Raw genomic sequence first — 27,519 nt, 5'->3', positions numbered from 1 at the left:
GGGAGGGAAGAGTCATGTGACATTTGGACGCAGCGGGTCTACTTACATTCAGCAAGGTGACCAAGGGTTTTCCCCTGATTTCATTTAAAACTTAAAACAAAGCTAGCTGGTGCTTACAGTGCTTTGAAAATGAGACTTAGAATGCCCCTGGGAACAAGGCTATGTGATGGACATAGCACCATTCCCGGGGTGCATTATGGCCCTCATTTTCATAGCACTTGGCAGCCAGGCTGCCACTTGGAGCTTAGCTTTGTTTTAAGTAAAGAGACAGAGACAGAGGGAGAGAGTGAAGAAAAGAATAGAAAAGAAAAGAAAACCTTGACCACCTGATTGGATATAAGTAAACCCCCACCCCAAAAGTCACACAAGACTTTCACCTCCAAAGTCCTCAATATTTTTCCCCTACTTCACAGGGATCAAATGGCCCCAGCTGAGGGGAGAATTAGTTGCTGGGATACCACAGCAGGAGAGGACTACTGCATTCATGTCTTGCCTCTGGGCTTCCCGCAGGCATCTGGTTGGCCTCTGTGGGAAAAGAGACCTTTGGTTTGATCCAGCAGGGCAGTTCTTAACTTATTCCCAGTGCTGTTTCTGGAGGCTCCAGGCACAGAACAGTTGTGAGAATAGGGAATAGGTTTCTTGGACTAGTGCTCTCACCTGCCAGCCCAGCCCCACACATGCTTTGTGGGAGTTGGGCCATGCATGCCTACAGAAACCATATATGGCAAAGCAAGAAAGTGGTGCTAGAGGGGAGAAAGCGAAGGTCACTAATTAGTATTTGTAGGGAAATCTACCACTTCCCCTGCCCCATACTTTCCATTACTGAAGTCAGGCTTGCATCCAAGAGGAACGCCTCCACCAAATACTATTTTGGGTATAAATTTAGGGCCCCACAAAACAGGATCAGGACCTCTCAAAATATCTTCAGCTTCTGGGATAAAATAATACTATACTGCCAGGATCTGTCTTCAAACATCCTCGGGTAGATTCAAGATATTCACTGGCATTTTGTTAACTCTCGTGAATATCCATTACATCTCTAGGCAGAAACTGTAGGGCAAACTGGCAGAAACAGGTAGAGCTTTTTTCTTTTAAACGGGAACTTCTTTTTTTTAATCCATGAGCTTTACTATTGCACTTGAGATACTCTTTAACTAGTTCCATTCTATAGCAATGGGAAAAAGCAACTCTTGGCACACTTACTTTAATCATGGGGAAGTGAAACTGAGAAGTGAAACTCAGCAGAAGTTATTTATTCAGCCGGGAATATTTCAGCTTCTCAGACAGTGAACGAGGAGACAAATGACAAGTTGAGGGCCAAATCCAGTATGGCTGTTGAATGATTATAAGACCCATTGATGCCTAAATTTGAAACCCTGAAAAATGGGCTTGTCGGTGACTGGAATGCAAGGGGTAGGGGAGCGTATGCAACACAAAAGGACAGTGGCCCTTCCTGTACACAGGTATCATTTGAGCAAGTTTGTCACAGCAAATCAAGACCAACATCCCTTGGGGATGAATGCTCTAAAATCAAGAGTGGCTACTGTAATGTAGTTTTCCTTTACAGACATAACAGGTGGTATATATCATAAGAGGAACACTTATAATGGGCTCTGCAGGTACACTTGGTGAATCCTGTTTAGGGGGTGGTTGGTGGGTTACAACCTAGACGTCATCTATCATCAACAGTGGTAGGAATGGGTGAATCCCCTGACATCCGGTCTTGGAGGGGGGGGTGTGCCACAGGCAAATCCAGGCTGCTTGGGGCCCTGTGGATTTCCCTGGAGCCCTGGCGCATCCACCACAGTTCATGAGGCAGCTCTCCATCTTTCTAAAAGGGACGATAAGCAAATGGCAGCTGCCATTAGCCAATCACAGGAAAACTATGGCCAGAATTAGCATATGTTACACCATTTGTGGCCATAAAGCACTTAGTTCTACCCAGATTGTGGCCATTTATGCTGCGATTTAGGTAGAAGTAAGCCCTTTACGGGCCCAATTGATGTGAAATATGCCAATTACGGATGTAATTTTCCAGCAACCAGCTAATGGCAGCCGCCATTACCCTTTTGCACCTTTTAGAAAGACAGAGAACCACCCCATGTGAAATCCAAAGACATGCAGGTATGGGGAGGCCAGTCTACTGTGGATTCTGGAGGTCAGATTTCTGATAATTTGGCCTCATTTGAGTCCAAAGTGGATTTCTCCAACATCCCTATACAATGGTACAGTGGAGACAGGGCTCACAAGGACACAGTGCTGGCACATTATTAGCAGGGATGCTGACATCATCTGTCCCGCACCTGCCCGCCCACCCTGAATTAGGAATATATTAACATAAGAAGAGGCAAGGGTCCATTCAGTCCAGCATTCTGTTCACACAGTGGCTAACCACCTGCCTGTGGGAAACCAACAAGTGGGATATGAGTGCCACCTGCTCATGTTCTCCAGCAACTGGTGGACATAGGCATTAGGGATGGGGGGGAAATCCTCCACAGACCCCAGTGAGGCTGGGTTCAAAAGAATCCAGCCTCCCGGAGTCTGTGGAGGATCGGAAGACTTACCTCCACCTCCTGGAGGAATCCTTGCCAGCTAGATCCACCCCACTGGCCGGCTCTGGAGCACCAGCAATACGGCCGCCATTGCCATATTGCTGGCTGGGCGGATTGACTGCGGATGCAAATGGCGTCCACTATGCCATTTGCGGCCGTAAAGGTCTTAGCTTAAGCTAAATACTGCCATAAATGGCTGCATTTAGCTTAAACTAAGACCTTTACGGCTGCAAATGGTGTAGTGGATGCCATTTGCATCCCTGTTTTTTCATGCGATAGACTACACAAATATCTCAGCCATCGATACGGCAATGGCAGCCGTATCACTAGCGCTCCAGGGCCGGCTGGCAGCTCCACAGAATTGCTGTGGAGCAGAGCCAGCCAGGTAGGATTCCAGGGGGAGGGATGGATCGCCTCCCCCCCCCCTGCAGACCCCCCCGAGACCTGGAGGTAAGTATTTCATACATCCCTAATAGGCATACTGCCTCCGATACTAAATGTAGCATATAGCCATCATGACTAGTAGCCATTGATAGCTTTACCCTCTCTGTTTCCTCTGAGCTTAGCTGCAATTCCTACAGTAGCTGGGGCAAAATGAATTTCTCCACAATATATTGTTCCATGCACAGTATTTTGATGTGCTTTGGTCTTGAATGGGCAATGAAGACCTACAAGACCTGCTCCTGGTGGAGATGAAAACTGTTAGAACCGATTTGTTGATATGGATCAAGACAACTGCCTGAATTTGTGGACGTTCCTTGGGGGCAGGTCTCTGGGATGAGCATCTGTATTTCAAAATTTACCACCACACCACCGATCCAAAATGTTCAGATCTACCACTGGAGAGGCAGGGTGGCTTCTTTGTTTTTCCATAATGGCTGTGTACGTGCCACAAACACATGCTGGCTACTGGCTGCGACATGAATAAAAGCCCTGTGACATGGCTTCCTCCACCCCGCTGGTTTACTACTCTCTGTTCATGGTATGGCGTGAACTTTGGGCGGGTGCGTGCCATGTTTTGAATTTCTTCACTAGGGGCAGCATTGCCCCTCATTGCAGCTCAATAGAGTGCTCGCCCAGTGTCTTTTAAGTAGTAATCCCTTCATCTTTCTCCAGCAGCTGTTCATGCCTCCCCTCTGTGCTGGAGTGCACAGCTCTATGCAGCGCCAGCGCCAGGTTTTTGAGGGGCCTTGGGCAAGACACCCTTAGTGGGCCCCCTCCCTCAGGGAGTGTGCCTTCTTATCTAGCTGCTATTGCTCCTCATCCTCTTCCTCATCATTGCTACCACTTGCTTGCTTGATGGGCAGAAAGCCAGGGAACAAGTTGACAGTGGCACCTCCTGCACCTCCTTCTCACCAGCACCATTGTCTGGGCCAGAGCGAGAGGCAGGGGAACAAGCAGGCTGCAGTGGTGAAGAAGAGGAGCAACTCCAGGAGGTCCCTGTCAGTGGGCTCCTGCCAGGGTGTGGGCCCTCAGCAGGAGCCCAGTCATGCCTACCTTTGGCGCTGTCCCTGGATCTATGGGTTGCTGTTGTTTGCTAGAGGGAACATGCTGTAGCGCAGCTGCTCCCTGGCAGCCAAGTTACACCTTGCTACGCCTTATAGCATGTAATTTAGGCACTGTGATGGATGCAAGGAGTATCACAGCAGTGGTGATAAAATGTGGTCAGGGCATGCACTGGCTGATTGTCTGGATAGTCCATCACCTTGCAGATGATGAGATCATTGATTTTGTAGTTAATATATGTGTTCCCCCTCAGGAACTTAATCACTGTTTACGTATCTGAGTGTTTGCTTTTAACAGAGAAATGAACACAAGGCAAAAAGGAGCCTTTCCCCAATAGCTTCACAGACATGCAGGACAAAAAAAAAACCCTGCTGTCAATCCTTTTTTAAACAAAATCCAGCAAGTTCTCGGAAGAATGTGATCAATAAGCATGTGAAATGCAAAGCAAACATCATGACTTGCCTGCCAGTGTTATGCCTTGTACCCAGCTGTGAATGACCCATTGCTTATCAAGGTACAAACGGCTAAGGTAAATTGAAAACTAAATTCTTGAGATTCCATTTGGTTATGCTGTTGGCACCTATAGCTTCATCTGATTTCCAAGCAAAAACCCTGTGGGGAAGGCACCACCTTCAGGGCCGAAGAAGACATTCAGGGGAGACCTTACTACTGAAACCTGAGTGTCTGATGAACATCTAAAGAAGCAGCACAGCTGGGTGATGGGTAGGAAGAGCATGATGGGTAGGGGAGAAGTGGCGGGTGGTGCTTAACCCTTGCCCCACCCACCACTCCTCCCCTGTTCTGCACTCCCCTTCCCCAGTTGATTTTCTCCCAGCCACAGCAAAATACTACCTAGGAACATGAGCTGGGGAAAAGTGGATGGGGGAAAAGAAGCAGTGGTTGGGAATGGATGAAGCACCATTTCCCATCCACCTCTTCTCTCCTCAGATGCTCAGCAAAATCCCAGGTTGCCAGTCAGAGATGGTACTAGATGTCTGAGCAAAAGAATCATGAGCTGAAAAGGCCATGGGGACATCACTGTCCCAGCTTCTACACACTAAAGGCTTGATCCAGTCCTGCCATGGGCACAGTGCCTGCATGCAGAGGAATCGCCTTCCCCTCCCCTTGGCATCACCCACAGACTTCCATACAGGCACCTTGCTAGCTTATTGTGTGCTCCTCGACTGAGTGAAAGAAAGGAGATGACTAGAGAGGGAGATGGGAGGACTGCGCAGGACCCCTGTGAATGGGCTGTGGCTGAGAGGGAAGGAAACAGGGCTCTTGTTATGCCTGGTGGGTGATCCTCTGCATGTGGGTGGGTCTCTGTGCCCAAGCAAAGTAGGACTAGACTGAGCCCACGGGGTGACATCCAATGAGAACATTTTCACACACTTCCAATATAAATAAATCATAAGTGAACAAGAATGTGTGCAATAATTTCCCCTCCATGGTCTTAATATCATTTAATTTTCTCTCTCAGCCTTAACTTCTGGCTTAGACCTTCAACAGCTTTTGCTATAAATCTCTGGTCAGACATTTTGTTTTTCTGTCTGAACAAGGAGGCCTGAAAGGAACTGTTTGTAAGCCAGAAAAGCATCTAGTTTCTCTGTGTAATCTACAGGATCATGTGGAGAAATGGACTGTGCATATTAGCAGTACTTGTGTTCACTCCACAGCAGTCCTCATGATGCCCCAGAGAGTATGGCCAAGAGTGTGGAAGTCATCATGGAGTAAAGAATGTGCTCCAGAATGATTCTCCATGTGAGTTCAGCCCATACATAGGGGTATGATCACAGAGAGAAACAGGTCAGTTTTTCACTGTGTGAACTGTGAAACCAAAGTTTGGAACTTGCTGGTAGTATTGCTAAGAGATTTCTTTAAAAAGGATAGTATAGACCTGGAAAAGGTGTAGAAAAGGTGCAACCAGAGTAATCAAGAGGCCAGAGCAACTACCCTATGAGGAAAGGTTACAATCTTTTTAGCTAGAAAAAAAAAGTGAGCAAGGAAGCCCATGATAGAGGTGTATAACATTATGCACAGTGTGGAGAAAGTGCATGTAGAGACATGTTTCTCCCTCTCTCATAATACTATAACATGGGGTCATCCCATAAAGCTGATTGGTGGGAGATCCAGGACAGATAAAAGGAAATACTTCTTCACACAGTACATAGTTAAACTATGAAAATCACTACCACAAGAAGCAGTGAGGATCACCATCTTAGACGGCTAGCCCCAGCGCAAGCTCTCTCGTTGCCTGAGGCAGAGGAGAACACATGCTGTCACTCCCTTCCCCTGCATCACAACCCCCTTCCCTTGCCATGGGCCCCCTTGCCCTTCCTACTGCTTCATTGGCTCTGTGGAGAGTCTCGTGGCTGGAAGAAGCAGCTGAGGAGCTCTTGTGAGGGTCACGCAGCCACTTCTTCTGGCCACGTGGTTCTCCACAGAGCCACTGCAGTGGTGGCAGCAAAAATAAGAGAGTCCACGATTCGGGAAACTGAGGGCCCCACTTGCTGCTCTCTTGCTGTGGCAGATGCCATGGCAGGAGAGTGGCTGGTGGGGCGCTCCAGAGTACCTGTTGGAAACAGCGGAAGCAGCCCCTCCTGGCAGGAACAGGGGGGAACAGTGCAATTCCCACTCCCACTCCACCACCTGATATAGCCATCTCACCCTGCTTCATGGGAGGGCCAGCCCTGTGGACATCTTTAAAAGAGGATTAGACAAAGTCATGGAGGATGAGGGTATCAATATTACCTCCAATATTAAAGGCAGTACGCCTCTGAATACTAGCTGCATGGGAACATGAGTGAGAGGGTGTTATTGCACTCATGTCCTGCTTGTGGGCTTCCCTTAGGCATCTGATTGGCCACTGTGGAAACAGAATGCTGGAGCAGATGCATCTTTGGGCTGATCCAGTACAGTTCTTCTTCTGTTTTTAGAAAAGTTTTCTGCAACCTTTGCGCTGATGTTGCTGCTGGCATTCACATGCTGTTAATTTCTTCCACGCAGAGTGATAAGCAGATCTGAAACAGTGATTGCCTCCTCTGGTTATATCTACAGCCCACAAAAACAGCTGGCAATCATCCATTACAGCTACAATCCTATGCACACTTCCCTCGGATTAATCCTGTTGACATGTATAGTGGACGTGTATAGGATTGTACTGTAAATTAATGAACTCATGAAATCAGCTTTAAAGATACAGATTTTGATCCAGTATCCTGTACACACACATGTTGTTGTTTATTCTGTCAGTCGCTTCCGACTCTTCATGACTTCATGGACCAGCCCACGCCAGAGCTTCCTGTCGGCTGTCGCCACCCCCAGCTCCCCAAGGTCGAGCCCGTCACCTCCAGAATATCATCCATCCATCTTGCCCTTGGTCGGCCCCTCTTCCTTTTGCCTTCCACTTTCCCTAGCATCAGCATCTTCTCCAGGGTATCCTGTCTTCTCATTATGTGGCCAAAGTACTTCAGTTTTGCCTTTAATATCATTCCCTCACTTTTATATCTTTCTTGATGCTCAGGTGAACTATGCTTTTACCTCTCTGCAAGCTTAAAAAGTGGCCTTTGATTCGGAAAGGGGGTAAAAGAGGGCTGCTGAACTATGAGAATCACGCCCCCACCCCGCAAAACCCAGAATGGATATATTGGCATATTGCAGCCTTAAACCACAGTTTAAAAGGAAGTAATTTCATATCCAGCTAGAATTACTGTTGCTGAACACACGTTTTATTATTTTTGTCCAGTATTAGTTCAGTTGAGTTGTTGAACAAAGAAAATAAAACAATGCTTTTCAACTCCTTCTCATGGATAATATCATACAAAGTAGCCACAATCCAGCACAAAGTTAGGCTGGAGGTGGTGGCGAATCAAGTAATTTTATTTTGAATAAAAGTCACAGTGCAGCAAAATGAGCGGGCATCACAGCTAAACATAAATGGTGAAGAAATTCACGATTTTATCACGGAGGCTTACATTTCTATGACAGCCAAGGTAATTCTGTTAAGTGACTGTACTATGCTCCTTATGGTTTATAGATTAAAGTCAGATCAATCGGAGAACCTCAAGCCAGCAGTTATGGTGAAGCATGATGTGCTCCTCTGGTGGAATCTGTCTAGCCCCAGACAAGGAATAATAGTCCACCCATCCTACCCAGAGTCCAAGAGGCTCATTTAAGTAATACTCTATTTTTTCTTGCAGCAGACAGAGGTTTAACAAACACTTGCCCTCTGGCAAATTTCAAAGATCAGCATCTTACAGAGCATTTGAAGTCCCAAACAAGATTTTGGACTATAACCAGTTTTTCTGGGCTTTATCTGGACCCTGAGGCTAGAGGGTAAAGGAGATCTCTTTTCAGGCTACAATCTGGCAAGCCAAGAAATGGGATGTGGTGATCTTGCTCTGGACAGAACAGCAATTTTCCACCAGCTGTGTATGTGTGTGTGATATTATGGTCTTGAAGCTACAAAATCTCCTCTCTCATTACTACTGCTCAAGAGGCCCAGCAAGGAAGGGTCTGAATATGCCAGTTTTCTATATTATCATTACCATTTTTCACAGACATAAATTACCATAAAACCAAAGTCTTTTGGCCTTGCCTCTGATATCACACTGAACTCATGCAAAATGAACATTTTTTTACAAATCTGGACTGTCCTTAAGAGGGCAGCCTTGACAGGCTTAACAAACTCCCACCCTCCCACTGGAATGTGCTTTTTTCATCTCCCCCAAATCACTTTTGCAACCCCTAGAAGCGAAGCAGCCACCCCAGTTCTTTCTACAGTGGCTGTGAGAGTGTGGAGTGGGGACTGTAGGAGGAATTGGAATCCAGAGTCCCCCTCCCAAGGTCATAGCAGTGTCTACAGCCTTGGGGGGGGGACTCTGAAAAATCCTATAATCCCTGAGATGCTGTCCCAGGGACCATAGGATTGCTCTGTAACTAATTTGTTTTGCTTCTCAAATATTTCAGAGCAAATATTTGTGGTGTATTGAGAAAAAAAATTAACACAGAGGGGTGTGTTTACTAAATATAAGTAATAAAATAAACATGCTAAATTGGATCATTTAAACTATTTTTTCTGATGCAAATCACTCTATGCAAATTCATGTAATTTGCATTGCATTGGAAATTTTTCCAGAAAATTTTCCAGTTCAAATTTTTCGGAAAAATGCACATCACTACTTCTAGCTTGTCTGGTAACCCATGCAAACAGAAATTGTGTCTCACAATTCTCTGTGATGTTGCAGGAGGTGCTGGGATACATTCATGCATGGGGAGAGTCCTGCACCACCTATAGCAGCAAAAGTCCCTGATCCAGTCCTGCATGTGGTTTAGGAAATGTAGGACACATTTTCCAAAACTAAAAGGTAGCTGGTCTCTGAGGCTGCAATCCTAGACCTTCTTTCTTCCGAATAAGCCCAAATGAACTCAATGAGACTTACTTCTGAGTAGACATGGATAAAGTTCCCCACCTTTGCGTTAGTATTATGAGATTTGGGATGGTCTGAACGATTTCTCAAGGGGTCGTCCCAACTCTTTGAGTCTGTGGCTGTGAAAAGAGACTGCTGGAATGGGTTCAGCTGATTGGACAAGTTTATCCTACTCTTATGGAAATTAGCTGTGCGGTGGTGGCTGTCCTCTGTGTTTGCAAGGGACTGTTCTGGAAGGGGGCTTACCTTTTTCTCCCTCTTCCTTAAGAAATGTGCTAACCTGCCCTAAGGTTTGAGCTAGCTGCAGTTCTGGGAGAGGCCAAGACAAGTAGGGCTATTCCTTCAGGGGTTGAACAGGGTGGTCACCTTGGGCGCCAAATTCTGGGGGCACCAAACCAATGCCCTGAAGGTAATGGCGGTGCTCTGGCTCCTCCCCATGCCAGCTTCCCTGCCTCCCAGAGAGCCTGCATGCCTGCCCAACCGCTCACTCCAAGGGCTCTCCCAGAGTGAGTAATCAATCGGGTGGGTAGGTGAACTCTCTAGAGACCTGGCCAGGCCCAAATGCCATGCTTCAAGGGGTCCTTTCTTAACGCGAGGCATTCTGCGTGAGATGCTACGAAGTTAGACTGCACTGCTGCTGCAGCATGGACAATCATAATGGCCACCTCACGCAGAATACCTCGCTTTAAGAAGGATCCCTCGAAGCATAGCATAGAAGGGGAGGCAGGCGGTGGGGAGAGTGAAGAGGAGGAGGAGTGGGATGGCGGCAGCTGGAGGAGGTCAGAGCAAGAGGTGGGGGGGGGGAGTGAAGAGAACAACATGGCCAGGGGATGCAGGGCGAGAGAGAAGAGAGGGAGTAGCAGTGGTGGCATATCCACTGGGGTACCAAAATACCTAGAGACAGGCCTGCAGACAAGACCAACCTGTAGTCAGAGAGGTGAGCTTGTGCTCTATATAGAAGCATCTTTAGGATGCAAGAGCTTCCCTATATACCTAATGGGAGAGCTGTATTGGTTAGAGTGTTAATGCTGTGAATCTTCATTTATGCTCATCCTGTGTGTGTGTAAAAGAACCATATTTCAAAAAAGATACCATGAGCCTCCAGTGACCTTATTCAAAGGAAACTAAACCCTGAGTAGAATGTTTCAGCCCATGAGTACTCAGCACTGAGAATTGGGGTATGAGGGTGTAAGGTTTTATCGGTGTGGACTCCAAAAGACAAGGAATCTAGAACATCGACCCAGTTCACACATCACCAACAAACCATGGGTTGCTGGAAGTGCAGCAGGAGCAGGTGTGCCTGCCGGTTCCCACACGCCCATCACACTTCCACTGTGATGTACTTGTTTATGTGATGTCTGGACCTGGAAATCTGAGTTGTTAGGTGACAAACAAGCCAGAATTTGAACTTGGCAGGCCTGCTTGCTCTGGCTGCATTTTCAACAACGAACCCGGCGACATGCAAACCGGGTCATTGTGTGTAGCACCTGATATGACAGCCAAAGGAAGCAGGTAGCAGCCCGTCAGATATTTCTTGTTGTTGGTGAATGTGTATCTATGATTATATTTCTGGACATGCATTTGGCTAGCAACCGTTGCTCCAGTGACACCAAGGTCCTCACCCGTTGCTCTAGTCTTGGTTTGGGTGGGGGCAGGTAATTCCGTCATGCTTCTATCTTGGGTGTGAGTAAATAATCCAATTACCTGCCCGCACAAGAGGCTGCCTCTTGTACCTAGGAATGGGTCACCACATCAGGCTCATTTCCTTTCACTCAGAAGCATGCCCAGAACAGTGACTCACACACAGAAACACAAGGGAGTTTTTACTCTTATAGATTCAATGAGAAAGCTTCTTCAGGTTTAAGCACGAATTGTGCTCCTCCAATTTTAACTCAGAAAAAGCGTGCCTCAAGCTGTCAAATTGGGCAGATGCTGACTTAAGTAAATATTTTCCTACGCCAAGTTTTGTATCAATCAGCCAGTCTCAATTTTATAAAGTACAGAATTTTCAAACTTTAACATGATAGGACACTAAAAAGAAACCCTGCAGTTAATAACTATAGTGGCACTACCACACCATTGCCATTCATTCATGGCACTATTGAAAGATGATCTGTTTTAGGACTAGAAGGCCCTATTCAAAAAGCCATAATCAGCTGAAGGGTCTCAGTAATTTGCATGTTTTAAACACATGTGATTAACATAATTTCTATTCCATTTTCATTACAATTCTAGACACCAAGCTATAAATAGCTTGCTTGCACATTTATTTTGTGGTATTCTGGAATAATTAACCCCATATGTGAACAGCCTTGAACTAAAACCTTGAAAAGGCTCAGATGTTAGGAGGTGGAATTCCTTGCTGGAATGTCTCCATATTTGGCTACCTCTACAGCCATGAGGACTAGAACCTGAAGGAAAGAAATCTGTCAAAGGCCTTTCAAAGGCACTAAAATTCCTTGGATTGTGACTACATGGAGCTCATAGACCTTTTTTTCACTTGATATTGCATATCCATCAAGCCTGGTTTTATTTTATTGAATTGCTCAAATAATCAGTGAAACATAAGAGCAAAGTGACTCCTAATAGTACTGAGAAATCTTCACTGCAACACACTGTGAACAAACTGCAGAAAATCTCTCTCTCCCTCTCTCCCTCCCTCCCTCCCAGGAAGGATCCATTTAGGAGAAAGCATTGAAATTCAAGATAAAAAATCACTGATAAATATGGTTGTCTAGACTACTGTTATCATTGACTTACTCAATAAACTTCAGTAAGAGGTAAACTGGACAGAGAGGGATAGCAGAGTTTTAAAAACTAACCACAAATATAATCTGATAAAATCCAGGATTTTTCTCCATCTCAGTGGGTTTTGAATATGATGCATACATGGCTGTATGACCTAAATTGATTTCAGTAGGCTTAAGCAGGCCTAACTCTGTGTTGGATTTAGGCCAGTAGAGCACAGAGCCAGTGTGGTGTAGTGGCTAGAGTGTTGGAATGGGAGTGGGGAGATCCAGGTTCTAGTCCCCTCTCGGCCATGGAAGCTGACTTTGGGCCAGTCACAGACTCTCAGCCCAACCCACCTCACAGGATTGTTGTTGTGAGGATAAAATGGAGAAGAAGGATTATGTATGCCACCTTGGGTTCCTTAAGGAGGAAAAAAAGGTGAGATATAAATGTAATAAAATAAAATAAAAAAATAAATTGAAAGAGAAAACAAAACAAGGAAAATATAGAAAAAATCCTCCAAAATATCTTAAATATAAAGCATTAATAGTATTCACTTGTCACCAGCTTGAATTGGTTGCACATGGATACAAAGATGTTTTGAGGTGGAGGCTTTTGGGGGTAACTGGTGTGCTGAGTCAGTACATTTGACATTCAAAAGCCACACAGGGTTTATTGGAGGTGGGGCTACCATGAAGCACAGTGAGGCACCCAAACCTGGTGATAAATTTGGGGACCTACTGAAAGTGGCAGAATGGGAGTCAGAGCCCAGTCATTGGAATGGGGCTTATACAGGAGAATGTCCCAGCAAAGGGGATACCACATGGGTTTACCGAAACGTAACTGTTTCTATTGGAGGTACTATTATTTTATTGTTTTATGTTGTCAACAGCCCAGAGAACTTTGTTTTTGGGTGGACTAAAAATATAACTAAATGCCACCCCCACCCCCAAAAGATTGAAGAATGAATTCTTGATTGTTGAGATGATCACCAAAAAATACAACCAGTATGTGATAGTCTACTTATCCATTTTCTTTTCTTTTATATGCCAAACACTCTCAAAGAGCTATTTTAAGTACTTATGTTGCTAATGTTTGGTTGCTAAGGCTTGGATCCAAAAAACTGTGAGCAGAAGTAAAAAATGTGTTAGGACTATTGTGAACTCCTGTATAAGCACTAATGGAAGACTTCTCACAGTGAAGAGTTACAAATGTATATAGGTTGTGTTACACTACGAAAAACATGGTGAATAAGGAAGATAAAGACTGTAGCACAGAGGTAAGGAACCTGCTGCCCTCCAGATGTTTTGCACTACAATTCCCACAATCCCTGCCCATTGGTCATGTTAGGTGGGGCTAACAGGAGTTGTAGTCCAAATCATCTGGAGAGCCCCAGGTTGCCTACCAAGGTTGCAGTAGTGTATAGATTCTAGCGATCAGTCAAAAGGACTTGAAAAGAACTGCGCGAAGTCTTACACAAGAGCTTGCACAAACCAGCTAAGAAGCTCCCTGGATTTGGACTCATTTTTCACACTCAACACTCCAGAAACTGCACTTCCATAAGCAGAAGAGGCTTTCTGCTAGTGGGGCATTTCATATTTGTATCCAAGCATATACATATATGCTTAGCCATCTTTAGGGATGCACGAATTTTGTTAAATCTGTTCCATCTGTGTTTCATGGATTATCAAGTGTGTTTCAATCTGTGTCCACTCACTTATGTAATTGGATTTTTTTTAAGGGATGTACAAGAATTTTGTTCCAGTTGCACTACTCCAGGAGAGAGTGCAGGACAGGAAGGCCTGGCGTGCTATGGTCCATGGGGTCACGAAGAGTCGGACACGACTGAACGACTGAACAACAACAACAAGCACTAATGTGCATTAGTGCTAATGTGAATTTGCACAAATCCCAAAAGTAAAAAAACTGAGCTGCAAGTCCATGGAATCTGCACAACTCAGAAAAAGCTGGTTCACTACAGAATCCGCAAGTCGGATTCATAGAAATCTGAACTTATTTGACTCTGTTGCGGATTTCTCCAACATCCCTGGGCACCTCTACAGCTTTTGCATCTTCTCATCAATTTCAGTCATCCTACTTCCTTCGAGCCTCTCAGATTCCATCCCATTATCAAAACAGCAGCAGCACTCTATACCAGCTTTCCCCAACTGGATGCCCTTCAGATGTTTTGGGCTGCAACTCCCATTATCCCTGACCACCCAAAGCTTCTGGAGGGCAACTGGTTGGGGAGGGCTTCTCTGCACTATGTTCCCTCTTTTGTGCATCCTCACTATTTTCTCATGTGATGGATTGCTGAGGCAACCGGGACAACAGTAGCAGCAGTCTAAATATTATGGGATGCTATTCACCTTCTCAGAGACTACTGGGGAAATCTATCACCTTTCTCTTCACACTTCTTGTCACAAGAAAAATGTCATTGATAAGAAGTCTGGACAAAACGGTTTCTATGGAAAGGTCTAGTATGCTGCCACTGCCTTGTTTTCTCTCATCTTCTTTTCCCTGTGTATACCATCTACTTCTTGGAGATAACAATATTATACAGCTGCCATTCAGAAACAATCCCAGTTCTCGTTTATTAACAAAACAGTAAACAAAAAACTCACCAAAAACTCCCCTGTGCTGCAGCCCTGAAGTCAAGAAGTAGCTCTTTGTTCTAGCAGAAGCAAAGGGCTTGGCAAATTGTTACGCAGGAGAGAGATGCTAGACATCCCAGCTGCTTTTGTCATCAGGTGCACATTCTCCCTTTTGTGATCAACAGCAAATAAATAAATAAATAAATAAATAAATAAATAAAGGGGGGCCTCTGCTGGTGTGCCGATATTGTTACGTGGCATAGGCAAAGCTCAGCTCTCTGTTTTCTCTGCCAGGGCTTGGAAACAATGGTATCTTTATTACAGGGTGCCTGAATAAATAATACGGTCCTCCAATGCAAGAAAGAGAAATACCTTCATTCTGCAAAGATCCCAATCCAGAATGGTTTATGATTTTGAACAATTAGCTCCATATATGAATGTTAGGTCCTTTGCTTCATGCAGCCATTCTGCTCATTTGTTCATAAGCTCAACTCCTTCTGAGCTACTGTACCAACCTCTTTTTACACCAGCTGGAATCTAGCCCATTCATCCATTCCAGGGAGCTGATTCAGTTACTAGGATGACAAAGCGAAGCAGGCACATAGATCAAGTCAGGCATTAATAGAGTGATCTTGGTTTTTTTAGGGCACAATTCTATTGCAATGATCGTAAGCCTCCAAACTCGGAGGCTTACGGTCATCCTGTGCAGGCAGGAGGAGTGGTGGAGATCTTTGTCTCCCCATCCTCCTGCCCTGCATTTTTGCTGGATGGACTTTTTTGCCCATCTAGTGAAAGCATCTTGGCGGGGGAGGGAAAGATGCTGGAGAGGCCTCAGAATAGCTCGTGTCCTGGCCTCTCCAGCCTCCTCCCCTCCATGCCCACTGAAATGCCCCCTTTTCTCCCTCTCTGAGGTCAGGTTCCTCTGCCTCTCTGACCTCAGAAAGTCAGCCAGCACAGTTCTTTCCATGCTGGCTATGAGGGGGAGGGGAGGGGAGGGGGGGTTGGAGGTCAGAGTCCAAGCTCCGACCTCGGAGCTAGGAATCCAAACTATCCTATGGCCCCTCAGACACTGTCTAGAGGCCATAGGATTGTTCCCTTAATAACCTTGAGTAGAATTTAGTATGAATTTAGAATCACATAGGAACTGTTTTGGGATAGAGTCTAGACTGAAATCTCAACAGCAATCAGATAGAAGTTAAAATTAACATTTCCTGGATTAGATTTAAGTCACTGCAGTTCGAGTCTCTTGAGAGAATTCCCATCCATAAGAATAGTTTATTTCACCCTGCCTTTGTGGTTACATTTTAGGAACCACCTACTTTTCCTCAATTGCACAAACATCACCTTCTTATTTAGGGTGCTTTCAGAGGGTTCCTAGTGCAACCAGTCAAAAGACGTTGTGCAGCTATTCCATCTTTTCCTCCATAAACAGGTTTTGGTGGAAAGAAAAGACAGAAGTAGTGAGAAAACAGTGGACAGTTACAAGAGGAAGATAATGATATCTGGACCTCCCATAAGATTCCATGAAGGATGCAGGGCACTTGCACAAAAAAAGCCTCATTCTGGAAGCACCCTTCTGTTTTAGGTATTTCCAGACCAGGCTTTTATTGTTTGAGTTTGTCTGCAAGAGATTATTGGTCCACTGTTTGCTACATTGGCAAAGAAATTCATTTAATGTCCCTGTTCCTTTGGACAGGATAAATTAAAAATCCAAGTAAGTGCAACTCTTTCCAATGGACACTGTTGTTTCAATAAGAGAGGTCCTTTAGATCACTCCTTAAACTAAGGCTTCCTCCAGAAGGAGGGCTCCTGGTGTTACCATTCAAAATACATTCTGCAGCTATGCCATCTTTCCATCTTTGACTAAGTATTTTCTGTGGAAAGAAAACAGACAGAAGAAACAGTGGGAAAACATGGGAGGACTACAAACAGAAGACAATGACAACTGGACCTTCCCCCCTGTAAAATTCCATAAAGGAAATAGGGTGATAGCATAATAAAAGCTTCCTCTGGAAGAACTCTAAATCAAAAACAAAAAAAGTGTTTCCTTTCCTGCTTTTCCACCAGATAACCTCTAGGTGGCACTATGGAATAGCGGAATAGCACAAATGCACAAGCAGAAAAAGCATTTTCTTTCGCTTTCACAAATACCACATTTCCCCTGCTATAAAACACTCACTGAAAGTGCTTTTTAGACATGGAAGCAAACCTGGAGGACCACAATAGGGATGGATGCAGCTCCACCTGCTCCCTTCGGGCAGTTGACAAGCTGTCCTCGCTGCCTGCTTACGCAAGCTGCGCAGTGGGAGCTACAGAACTGCTCGGCAATCATCTGAATAGTGCTGCAGGGCAGTCCAACCCCTTACCAAGCCACAATTGTGCACAGAAATTGCAGCTTGGGTCAGTTTGGCATATTTAAAGTTGAGTCTATGGCTGCCTTAAAGGGGCAATGACTCAAGATTACAGGCATACAGGGCCATTTACGCTGTAATCTTGAGTCATTGTCTCTTTAAGGCAGCCATAGATTCAACCTTAAATATGAAGAAGTAACCAAGACACAATTGTGCACAGCTCGGTAAGGGGATGGATGGTCCCACAGCAATTCCTGCAGGTTGCCAAGTGGGGAAGTGAGCCCCCGACAGCCTGGTGAGCAGGGTCTGGGAGGCCAGATGGGGGGGGAGTCGATTGGACACCCCTCCTTGGACTCCCATGCTTCTCTAGCCATTACACCATCTAAAGAACCCATAAACAACCCTGAGGAGCCCATGATGAGTGCCTAATAAATGCCTCATGTAGAAAAGCTCCAACTCTTGTCCACAGAAAAGCCGAGCGCAGGGAAATGCTCCAAATATGGATATCTAAAAAAGACAAGCTATAGGTAAGGTTATTGATACAACATTATCAATTGGGATTATAGTTCATGCTACAAAAGACATTAAGCTGTTGTCACTCTGAATTTATTACAACATCTAGTTCCATCAGAAGCCATTAACAGTATTCAGGGTGCCTCAATTCCAGGTGAAAAGAACGTAAGAGCAGTCAGGCACATCAATACCTTAAAAAGACATTACTGCATGAAATTATAACCTTGGGTCTCAAAGCAATCCTTGGTGTTTGACATGCTTAACTGGAATGGGAAAACTCTTGCCACTTAAAAGTGCAATTTAAAATCTGCAACTTGTCAAAGTTCCCTAAGCAAGAACTTAGTGGCAAATATAGAAGAGAACATTAAAGTTGTATTACTGTGGCCAGCATGCAAGATGTCACATCTATTTGAATAGATGAAGCTTGGAGGGCATTTGTATTACAGAAACAGGCTCTTACAGGAACAATGTAAAATAAAACAGGCTTCTGGCCTTTTTTCAATGCCATATAAAGACAGATGCCATATAAAGAAAGAGGTGAGTAGGCATCCTATCCTGCCCCCTGGATGACAGATCTAAGAATCCCCCACTCGGATGCCAAAGCCGAAATAAGATTAAAACAGTAGAAGCATGGGTTGGATTTAAACTGGTGGCCTAAAATGGAAAGGGATGCCTTTTCCAATCCCCTGAGATAAGGCAGGAAGTAGAGTCTACCTGTTCACTGATGTCATGAGATCTGAAACCCAGTGACAAAGCTGAAATTCAGTCCAGGTCAATAAGAGCTAGCGAAAAAGCCAGAACTAAGTTTCTATTGTGCCCGGGCCAAGTTTCAGGTGCCAGAGAGATGGATTTATGGGTTACAGGTTGAAATGTAGGAGCTCTGCATGTGTAGAACACAAGTCAGATTTATTTATTTAATCCTGGCAGGGGGGAAAGACAGCTATTCTTATCAAGCACCCTCCTTCAAGCCAAGGGGAAAATAATACAGCCACAATGCCCAGCTTTCCATCTTTGCCAAGGTAGTCCACATTTGATGCAATCTGGATCAGGACAGCTATGTGCGTGGGGGGGGGGAGTCTGTCCCCTTGCACCATTTAGCTGATGAAAATCTCCTCCTTATATTGCTCCATTATAAAAACATAAAGGCCACATATCCATTGTAACATGTGGCTTGGCCCTCAGGTGAAAGCATTCAGTGCATGCTCCATCCACACTGATATCCTAACTATTTACAGAGCAGTCAAGGGGAACTTGTGAGTTCCTTCTAAAGGGTAAGGACTGAACCCTTTTTCCCAAGGCCCACGTTCCTACACTTCTTGACTGATGTATCAGGCATGTGGTCCTGCAGGGATACACCTTACAATGAGAAGAACAAATGATATGAAGCCCTTCTTTAGGGTGTAAGCAATGGCACCAATAACATCTGTCTACTGACATCTCTGTCAGTAGACACACACACCAAACTGAACAAAGAACAGTTGTTTTTAGAATATGGATCATAGTAAAATGGGCATCCTATGAGTCAGAAGAAGCATTTGACAGGGAACTAGGAGAAGCAAGGTGGGATACAGCTATCCATCTTTACAGTTAACAGATCTGCCATATGCAAACAATAAATAAAATTTGTTCATAAACTGCTTACTTCAAAGAACTAGTACTTATGTATAAATGGACTTCTGATAAGAGTGCGGAAAGGAGAAAGTGGGCTGGGAAGTATAGACAGGTGCAAACTGAACATTTACCACCATGAAGAAAGACTTCACTCTCCATGGATTAAACCAAAATGTGGATAGTATGAGCTCAGTTTGCTTTTAATTAGAAGGTGCCTTAAATGTATAAATCTTCCAGTAATGTAGAACACGTGCTTACTGCATATGTGGGGCAAGAGCAGGGATGATCTCATTTCACATTCCGCAAATCTAATATTCCTGGTGAAAGCTGAGCTGTAGGTCTTGGACATTCTTACTGGCATGCAGTGTATTCATGTAGCAGTGTATTTCCTAGAGTATATATAGCTGATGGCAACTACCAAAGAGAGGTAGCACATACCATGATTTGTACTGGCCTCTTTATCAGATTAAGAATGGGCATAATTTCTATTTAAGGGGAAAAACTTGCAGACTTTAAAACACAACATGGAAATGGGACAATAACATTTTGTGATGGCCTGTTTGATGGCCAGCATCACTGCTTGTTCTGAAAGACAATGCCAATAATGAAGAGAAACCATCACTGTATCTTTAGTAGCCAAGGCCAGCAGATCTGTGTGCACATATGAGTTCCAATCCACAGTGAAGCTCCTACATATGCAAGGGATTCACCATTTACTTTAGTGGTAGCCTGTGCATACCATTGCACACATGGAGCTTCCCTTTATAGACTGAAGAAATGGAGAAAACTGCAGGCATAGAGCTCTTTGTCTTCATCAGTGATCAGGTGGATCTTTGGAGCTTGAGAACTTCAAGATATTCTAGTCCAAGTTATGTGACCCAGCCATATCTCAGTTTTACAGACATCTGCACTACTTTATTTATTTATTTATTTCATTTATTTCATTTCTATACCGCCCAATAGCCGAAGCTCTCTGGGCGGTTCACAAAAATTAAAACCAAACAACACACAATAAAACAATTTAAAATACATAGAACATTAAAAGCACAAATGTACTTTATTACCTTTATATCCTATCCTTACTTTAAGGAGCTCAGAGTAACTCTTTGATTATATTTTCCAGTTTTAGGATGCTTCTTAGCCAAACTCTCAAAGCAGTGAACCGAAATGCATATAATTACATTATGTGAGATAGTTGAGGCTGAGAAATAGTGATTTTCCCAAGGGTAAAACAGAGAGCTTGATGGCTAAGCAAGGACTGAAACCTAAGCTTTTCACATCCATGCCCAGCACTTGAGCCAATATACCACACTGGCTACTTTCGAATGCTAAGAAGGTTTCTTTTAAAAGGCTGAAGATTCATTGATCTTCAGTGTGTCATAAATCCTTTCAGTGAACCAAATGAAACTGTCTCTATTGAACAATCTACTGTGACCTTTAATATTTTCTTTATTATTATTAATATTAATATTCTCTAATAATCACTTTGAAGATCAAGGTTGGGATGGAAATAATTTACATAAATCAATTGATAAAATAATATACATTTGTTTGTTCTGCCAAAAACTTGATATTCATCTATGAGTGTTTCTCCACAGACAGAAGGCTCTTTGATCCAGTGGAGGCTTTTATCATCAGAACAAGGAGGGAGGCAATATTTGCAGATTCCCCATCTATCCTAACCTCCTCTGACACTATTCTAAATTGCCCCCTATCTCTCCAGAGCAGACTTTGAGGTTCATCACATGAGGCTGAAATCCCGCATCCTTACCGGGACTTTCTGCTTCCGGTTTCTTTGAAGGATTAGCATGGGCTCCTTTACATGGCAGACACGTGATTTGAATTGAAAACTTGCTTTCTTGGCAATGTTCTATATAGGTTCATTATACAGCGCCATCTAGTGACTGTATCATAGCACAACACTGTCATTACACACTGCCAATATCTCACATTTACTTTTATTATGGGCTTATCTTTGATCTTTTAAAAAGCGAGATAAAGCTCAAAAAGCACGGGAGATGCTCTGGAGGTTGACAATGTCATGTATAGGACCCACAAAGTAACACGAGTGGCCAAATACGAGCATGCAATAAAAACATCATGTAGAGAAGCCTTTGGTGGGAAGGGCATGGGGGCTGCAGGGGGAAACAGAATTGCCCCAAATCAGCTCCCTTCCTGTTCTGCTGAAGGAAGCTTCTGCTGGATCAAAGCGCCTTCCATCAGCAGAGTGACACCAGTTGGATATAACCTTATGTTTTTATCTTTTAAGTTTGTTTACCCACAAACTTTGGGCTCATCTTTCAAATTGGCTCGATATGAACTTAATTGCAGGTCTAGTTCATAACTACCTTCTGCATAGGTGGTGTTCTGAAACACTGTTATTATGCAGAAAGAATTCTAGTCAACTGCACCTCTGAAGAGCACATAAAGGAAGCTCATATGTGCTGAGGTGACTGTTAGCCAACAAACACATTTTGGAATGTGACAAAGTGATGTGGGGGCAATCATTTCACTGATAACAAATTCTCCTTCAGGTTTCCCATGCTGGTTAAATACTTTACAAAGTGATGTGTGTGAACAACATTCTCTCAAGATTTGATTTTAAACATTGCAGGCAATAATGAATTCAATACACTGTTTTTATTTTCAAAAGGAAATTTGACACCCACATCTGCATTATTTATTTTTTAAAAATAAATATATATTTTAATTTCATCTGGGTTTTATTTACTTAACTATCAAGTAAATGTTAACAGATGGGATTTCCCCCATTTATTTTGTTTTTTATCTTTTCAGAGCTACAGTAAAAAGGAGAGTCACTTTCAAATGTGCTAGATCATTATGTAATAAGAACGTTGGAGTACGCACTGCAACAAGTTACATTTTCTGTAATGTTCAAAACATGTTAAGTAAATTATTAATAATGGATTGGATTCAGACTAAGTTAGTTGCACTTAGATGTCACAGAAATCAATGGAACATAATTTAAATCAAGACTAACTTTTTACATTGATTTCAGTGGGACTTAAGTCCAACTACCTTAGTTGGGGGCCAACCAATAAAAATAATGTTTTGACTAAATGCATTGTATAAAAAACTTACACAATTTATATCATCTATACCAGGGAGATCCAACCTTTTTGGGCCACCAGCACATTTGGCAAATTTCTGGGCATCACAAAACGGCCACCATTGAGAGGCATGGCAAGGCCAAGTAACCTGCCCAGGAGACTGACTACAAGGCAGAGGAGTACAAGGCCCAATACACTAAACAACTCCTTTGAACCCACAGTTTTCCACACCAACAGAAAACTATTTCACAACAATCCCAGCTGCTAAGAAAATGTGTTTTGCTTTTTTTTTTTTTTAAAGTGGGAGGGGCAGGGCACCTTGGCAGGTACCAAGGGAGAGGTTTGGGGGTGCACTGGTGCCCATGGGCACAATGTTGCCTACCCCTGATCTATACTTTGCAACGTACATCATATATGGCTATCATGCAATTTTATCTTGGCTTCATACAAAATGAAACTACAGTCCTCCCTCCAAACATTACTGCAACCCTTTTATGGTGCTTCTAGATGGAGGGGTTCTAGTGCTAACAAATAGAAGGCATTCTGCAGCTATTCCATGTCTTCTTCTTTTAGGGATCTTCTGCAATACGAAAAAGGACAGGGAGGATTACAAGCAGATGACAACACCCCATAAAATTCCATAAATGAGGCAAGGAACAACTGAGAACAACATTCCTCTAAAGGACACAATTCACCAGGATATTCTCCTGTATATGCTGTGTTCTTGCATTGTTCCTATTGATTTCAGCGGGACATGTAAAAGACAACTTCATGGTGGATTCTGTTCCCAATTATAAGCTTTATAAGGAACTAACCCATGCTCATTTGTATCAAGTGACAATTCTGTGTGTCATAAATCTGGAACAAATATATTTTTTAAATCCTTGTGTAAAAATCCTGTACATCACTTAAGTCAATGAATGTTTTACTATTAAGATTGATGGAGGTACAGTTTCACCCTGTGTAGCCACACCAAATTACCATTTGGGGCAATCCAACATTTCCCCAGATGTTTGAGTTATTTATGTAACACTAGACCAGGATTATTTACATTTTCATGTATACACAGGGTGCATTAACATGCCACACTGTTTATTATGTAAAAGCCTTTCGAAGACCCTTGAAACGAAAGGCCATCTATCACAGGCATGAGAACCACCCACAGTTGTGGTTACTTCATCTTCCACATACTACCTACCCACACTAGTTGGGAAGCTTGCAATGACCCTCTCTGGTTCCAATGCATAAGTGGCAATGAAAAGTGAACAAAAAGCACTGACAAATGGAACCACTTCAGTTTAGAAGAATGCAGCCTTCCTTTACCGCACAGCACCTTGCCAATGTCATCTTGGCACTAAAATCAAGGTAGAGATTTGGGAGAAGGAGAGGAAAGGCAAAATAGCACATTCTACTTTATTTCTTGACATGCACATGAAGATTAGATTGAAATCTGCCTGCTTCACTGGCCTCAGAAGAGCTTCCATAAATTCTCATTACCTGAAGACCTTACCTCAAACTAAATGGAGAACAAATAAAATTCATTCTGCTTGCAAAAAGGTGAGAAGTGCTCAGACTTGCGCATAAAATCCTACTTATTATTTTTCCAGTGCTTTCTAATTAACAAAAAAGGTACATTTTTACAGCATTAGAAATCTTAATCTAGAAGACTGATGGGATTACTATATCACAAATGCTTGTGCAGGAAGAGAACTAAAAACACACATAACAACAACAGTGACTTTTGTATTCTCTTACGTATGTTTTTATATATTGTAATTTCATGTTTTATCATTGTTAGGTGCCTTGACCACCTAGTGTGGAATAGCAGGACAGAAATGTAAATAAATATGTATTTTTGGCAAGACTTGGCATTACAGATTTTGGGGCTCTGTCCAGAGAAAGCTAGTTGCACTAATGCCACTTAAATCAATGGGACACAAGTCCAACTAACTTCCTCCAGATCAGGGCCTCCTTGTTTGCAATCACTTTTCAGATGCAGACATTTTAAAACCTGACCCTCTGCTTTGGAGGGGACCACCAGGAAAGCATAGACATGCTAGGTTTTCGGTACTAGCACAAAAGGGGCTCTTCCATCTCCCTGTTTTAGGGGCTGGAGATGGCCATGCCATTGGCACTACTGCACTTGCTCTGAGAAAAAAGCCACATACAAAGTACAGGACAGTAATCTTGTAAACCTGTAATCTTTTTTAACCCACAAGTGCAACCTTGTAATGTGAGGTCCCTCCCTCCCACACACACACCACACCACCATCCCATACGAACAATCTCATGAGCCATGAAAGAAAATGTCTACCCCCACATCAATCTGCCATGTTAAGACCATTGAGTGAGACTGTTCTCTGGGTATCACCACCATCTGAAGCAAGTGGTGGTATGGTGACCAGGTTATGTAGTGGAAAACCAGGAAAGGAGATGCTTTTCGTGTATTGCTCGAATTTCAATTCTGCGACAAAATTAAAAGTAGATACAGCCGATTAACAGTTGATTAACAGCCTCATGTAGAAAAGCTCTAAGAGTTGGCCTTTAAGGCTTGCTGAGAAGCCCAACCCCACTACTGAAGTCTGAAATAGCATCCTGGGCATTCTATCAAAAGGCACCAGCCTTCCACTCACACTTTGTAACTGATATCAAGGGTGCTTCTAGAGAGAGGGGTCTTTCACTACCAATGAGAAAGCATTGTGCAAATATTCCATCTTTTCTTTCTTAACGGATTATGTGCAGTAGAATAAAAGATGGTAGAAGTGGTGGGAAAACACAGGAGGGTTATGAGTTAAAGATGACCCCTTCCGTGAATGATGGCATCATAAAAGTCTCATCTCAAAGCACAGCAAGATACTATCTGATGCAATTTAACAATCTCAGTTCTAGATCTTTCTCCAGCAATAGCAAAATCTGTAACACCTTGAGTTGAGGACTATAGACTTTGATTTCTCCTTGAGTTTGTGTCCAGATTAATGACAAAGTATTTATTTTATTTCCCAGTTCTAACAAACATCTTGGTAAATCCTTCCAATGGGGCTCTTGTGTAAATCCTCTCCCAATGGGCCACTCAAAAGCAAGACTACATTAAGTCAAATTAAAAAAACATTTATACTAAAAATTGGCTGTTTTTAAAATCTGTTATCTGCTTGTTTGGATATATCATTTTTTTACGTATCTGTTCATAGCTTTATGTTTCCTGGTAGTGCTCACGTAATACAGATTACATTTACTAATTACAGATTACATTTACTATTTTATGTCAATATATTTATAACCCACTTTTCTATGTAACATACTCAAAGCACCTATGAGACTACAATCTGTAGGTTCTTAGCCCATCCAGATTTTTTTTAGAACTGTATTTGCTTCTCAGAGTTGTACAAAAGTTGGCACAATCAGAAATTGTTACCATTTCCTCCTGAAGTGTTTTGTCAAGAAGGAGCTGCTGTTTTTACACTAATGGATCCCTGTACAGCGTAGCTGCAATTTAAGGGGTAACTGCTGCCCTTGTGATGGTTAGAAATGATTTACAAATTAATAATAAAGGACCATTTAGCTTCCAGCTGGAGCATATTGAGGGAACTATGTAGCAATTCTAAAGTTCATAGCCATGAAAGGGTTTACTTGTAAGTGATCCTACTGAAGACAGTAAAACATCTCTGAAGTAAATTAATCTAGATGTCAAGCCACAGGGGTTTGGAATTTCAGTCTAGATCATTCTGAATTGATAAAGGACCCTGATTCTAGCCAATATATAATATTATATAAAGCTTGCATGCTGTTAGCAGACATTAAATTTTAAGTACTTTATCTTCTAATTTAATACAATAGAAGGCATGTCAACAATAGCTCAAATACAAGAAAGAAATGAAACATAACATTTCTGTGTTTTTCATACTTTTTGCCCCTCATCTTTTGCTGCTTAATTTTTTTTTAGAAAACTGATTTCCCCTGCAATGTTAGTCTTTTGTGCACTGAAAATGTTACAAACTGGATTTAAATTGTTGTTTTACAGCATTTTCTGTCCTAAAGTATCACTGAATTTTAAACTGTATAACAAACCAGAATGCCTTACACAATCTCCCACTGGAAATTTCAAATCCGCCTTCCTCTATAAATATCCATTCACCTTTGCTAAGATGTATTGCCTCCAGATGTGTACACACATACCTAGGAATTACAACCAACCAATATAATTTATATACCATATGTTATCCCCCTGGAGTTGTCATTTCTAAATATAGGGCTATAGAGCGAGTCCTTGATAAAACCAGTCATAATTACCTGCTTGCCATTATTTGATGCTGCCTCCGTGCTTCCCAATGCAGCGACTTGAGATTTGACCGATGCAGACAATATTGTTTCCCTTGTAGTGCCAGCACATAACAAAATGTTGCTGTTCCTCCCTTACCCTTGCACACAGGAGTACAATTTCCTTAAACACAGTAAGAGAGAGAGAGCTCTTTGAGTTTTCTTTGGTTCCCCTAGCTACTTTTAGATCATAAAGGTAATTGGAAGAATTGTCCGTCCAATCATGTGAAAGTAGGTGGGGTTAGAATAATGAACCTGAAACTCTGGCTTCAGAGTAAAAGCATTTCAGCCTGACCCAGATCTCCTCAGGCAAAAGGAAAAGAAAAGCAACCACCAGTACTGGACAAAAGGATAAACAGGAGGATTTATGCTGCTGATTAGAGTCCGATTCAAGGCTCAGTTGGTAACTAGAATCTTTTAAGTTATTGAAACACTGCACACAGGACAGCCACACATTCATAACATCCTCTGTTTAAAGTAGGGACCTCACATGACTCCTTTGTCTTTGAAGAAGTCTTTTAAGCCTTCCTATTATTCATTTTTCTGCCAGACATTAGCAAAGTTTGGATATGAAAGTTTTGGCACCCCTTCCAACTCTCTGTTTAGAGGGCACATTTTATTTAGAGCACAGTAGCAAAAGCTAGGCTTTTCTAAAGAAAATGGGCAGCAAATGGCTGCTTTCCTAATTATGGTTTGTGTTCACAGAAGTTCTCTGGCAAATTATATGCATTCAGAAAAACATAATGTAGGAAGAATTCATGCCTATTTCTACTCATGTGCCAGACAGGAACATAGTACGGCCCAGTAATGACTTAAAGTCACCCAGTTCTGAGTTGTAAATACCTATT

General features: G+C 43.0%; 1 protein-coding gene across 2 annotated transcripts in view; it reads right to left on the bottom strand.

The window, feature by feature from the left end:
- Positions 1 to 26,818, bottom strand: part of SHROOM1 (shroom family member 1) — a 68,067-nt gene extending 41,249 nt beyond the window's left edge. Inside the window, exon 1 of one of the 2 annotated variants that reach the window (XM_084838820.1) lies at positions 26,645 to 26,818. The gene's annotated coding sequence lies outside the window, so the exon portion shown is untranslated. The remainder of the gene's footprint in view (positions 1 to 26,644) is intronic. The other variant, XM_084838821.1, reaches the window with a different exon arrangement.
- Between the last annotated feature and the right edge of the window lie 701 nt (positions 26,819 to 27,519).

The sequence above is a fragment of the Heloderma suspectum genome, chromosome 2, assembly GCF_057233095.1.
Source record: "Heloderma suspectum isolate Gila_16-S chromosome 2, 16-S_ref, whole genome shotgun sequence".
NCBI classification, from domain to species: domain Eukaryota; kingdom Metazoa; phylum Chordata; class Lepidosauria; order Squamata; family Helodermatidae; genus Heloderma; species Heloderma suspectum.
The sequence above is the reverse complement of the archived record's forward strand: the minus strand, read 5'-3'. Positions and strand labels throughout refer to the sequence as shown.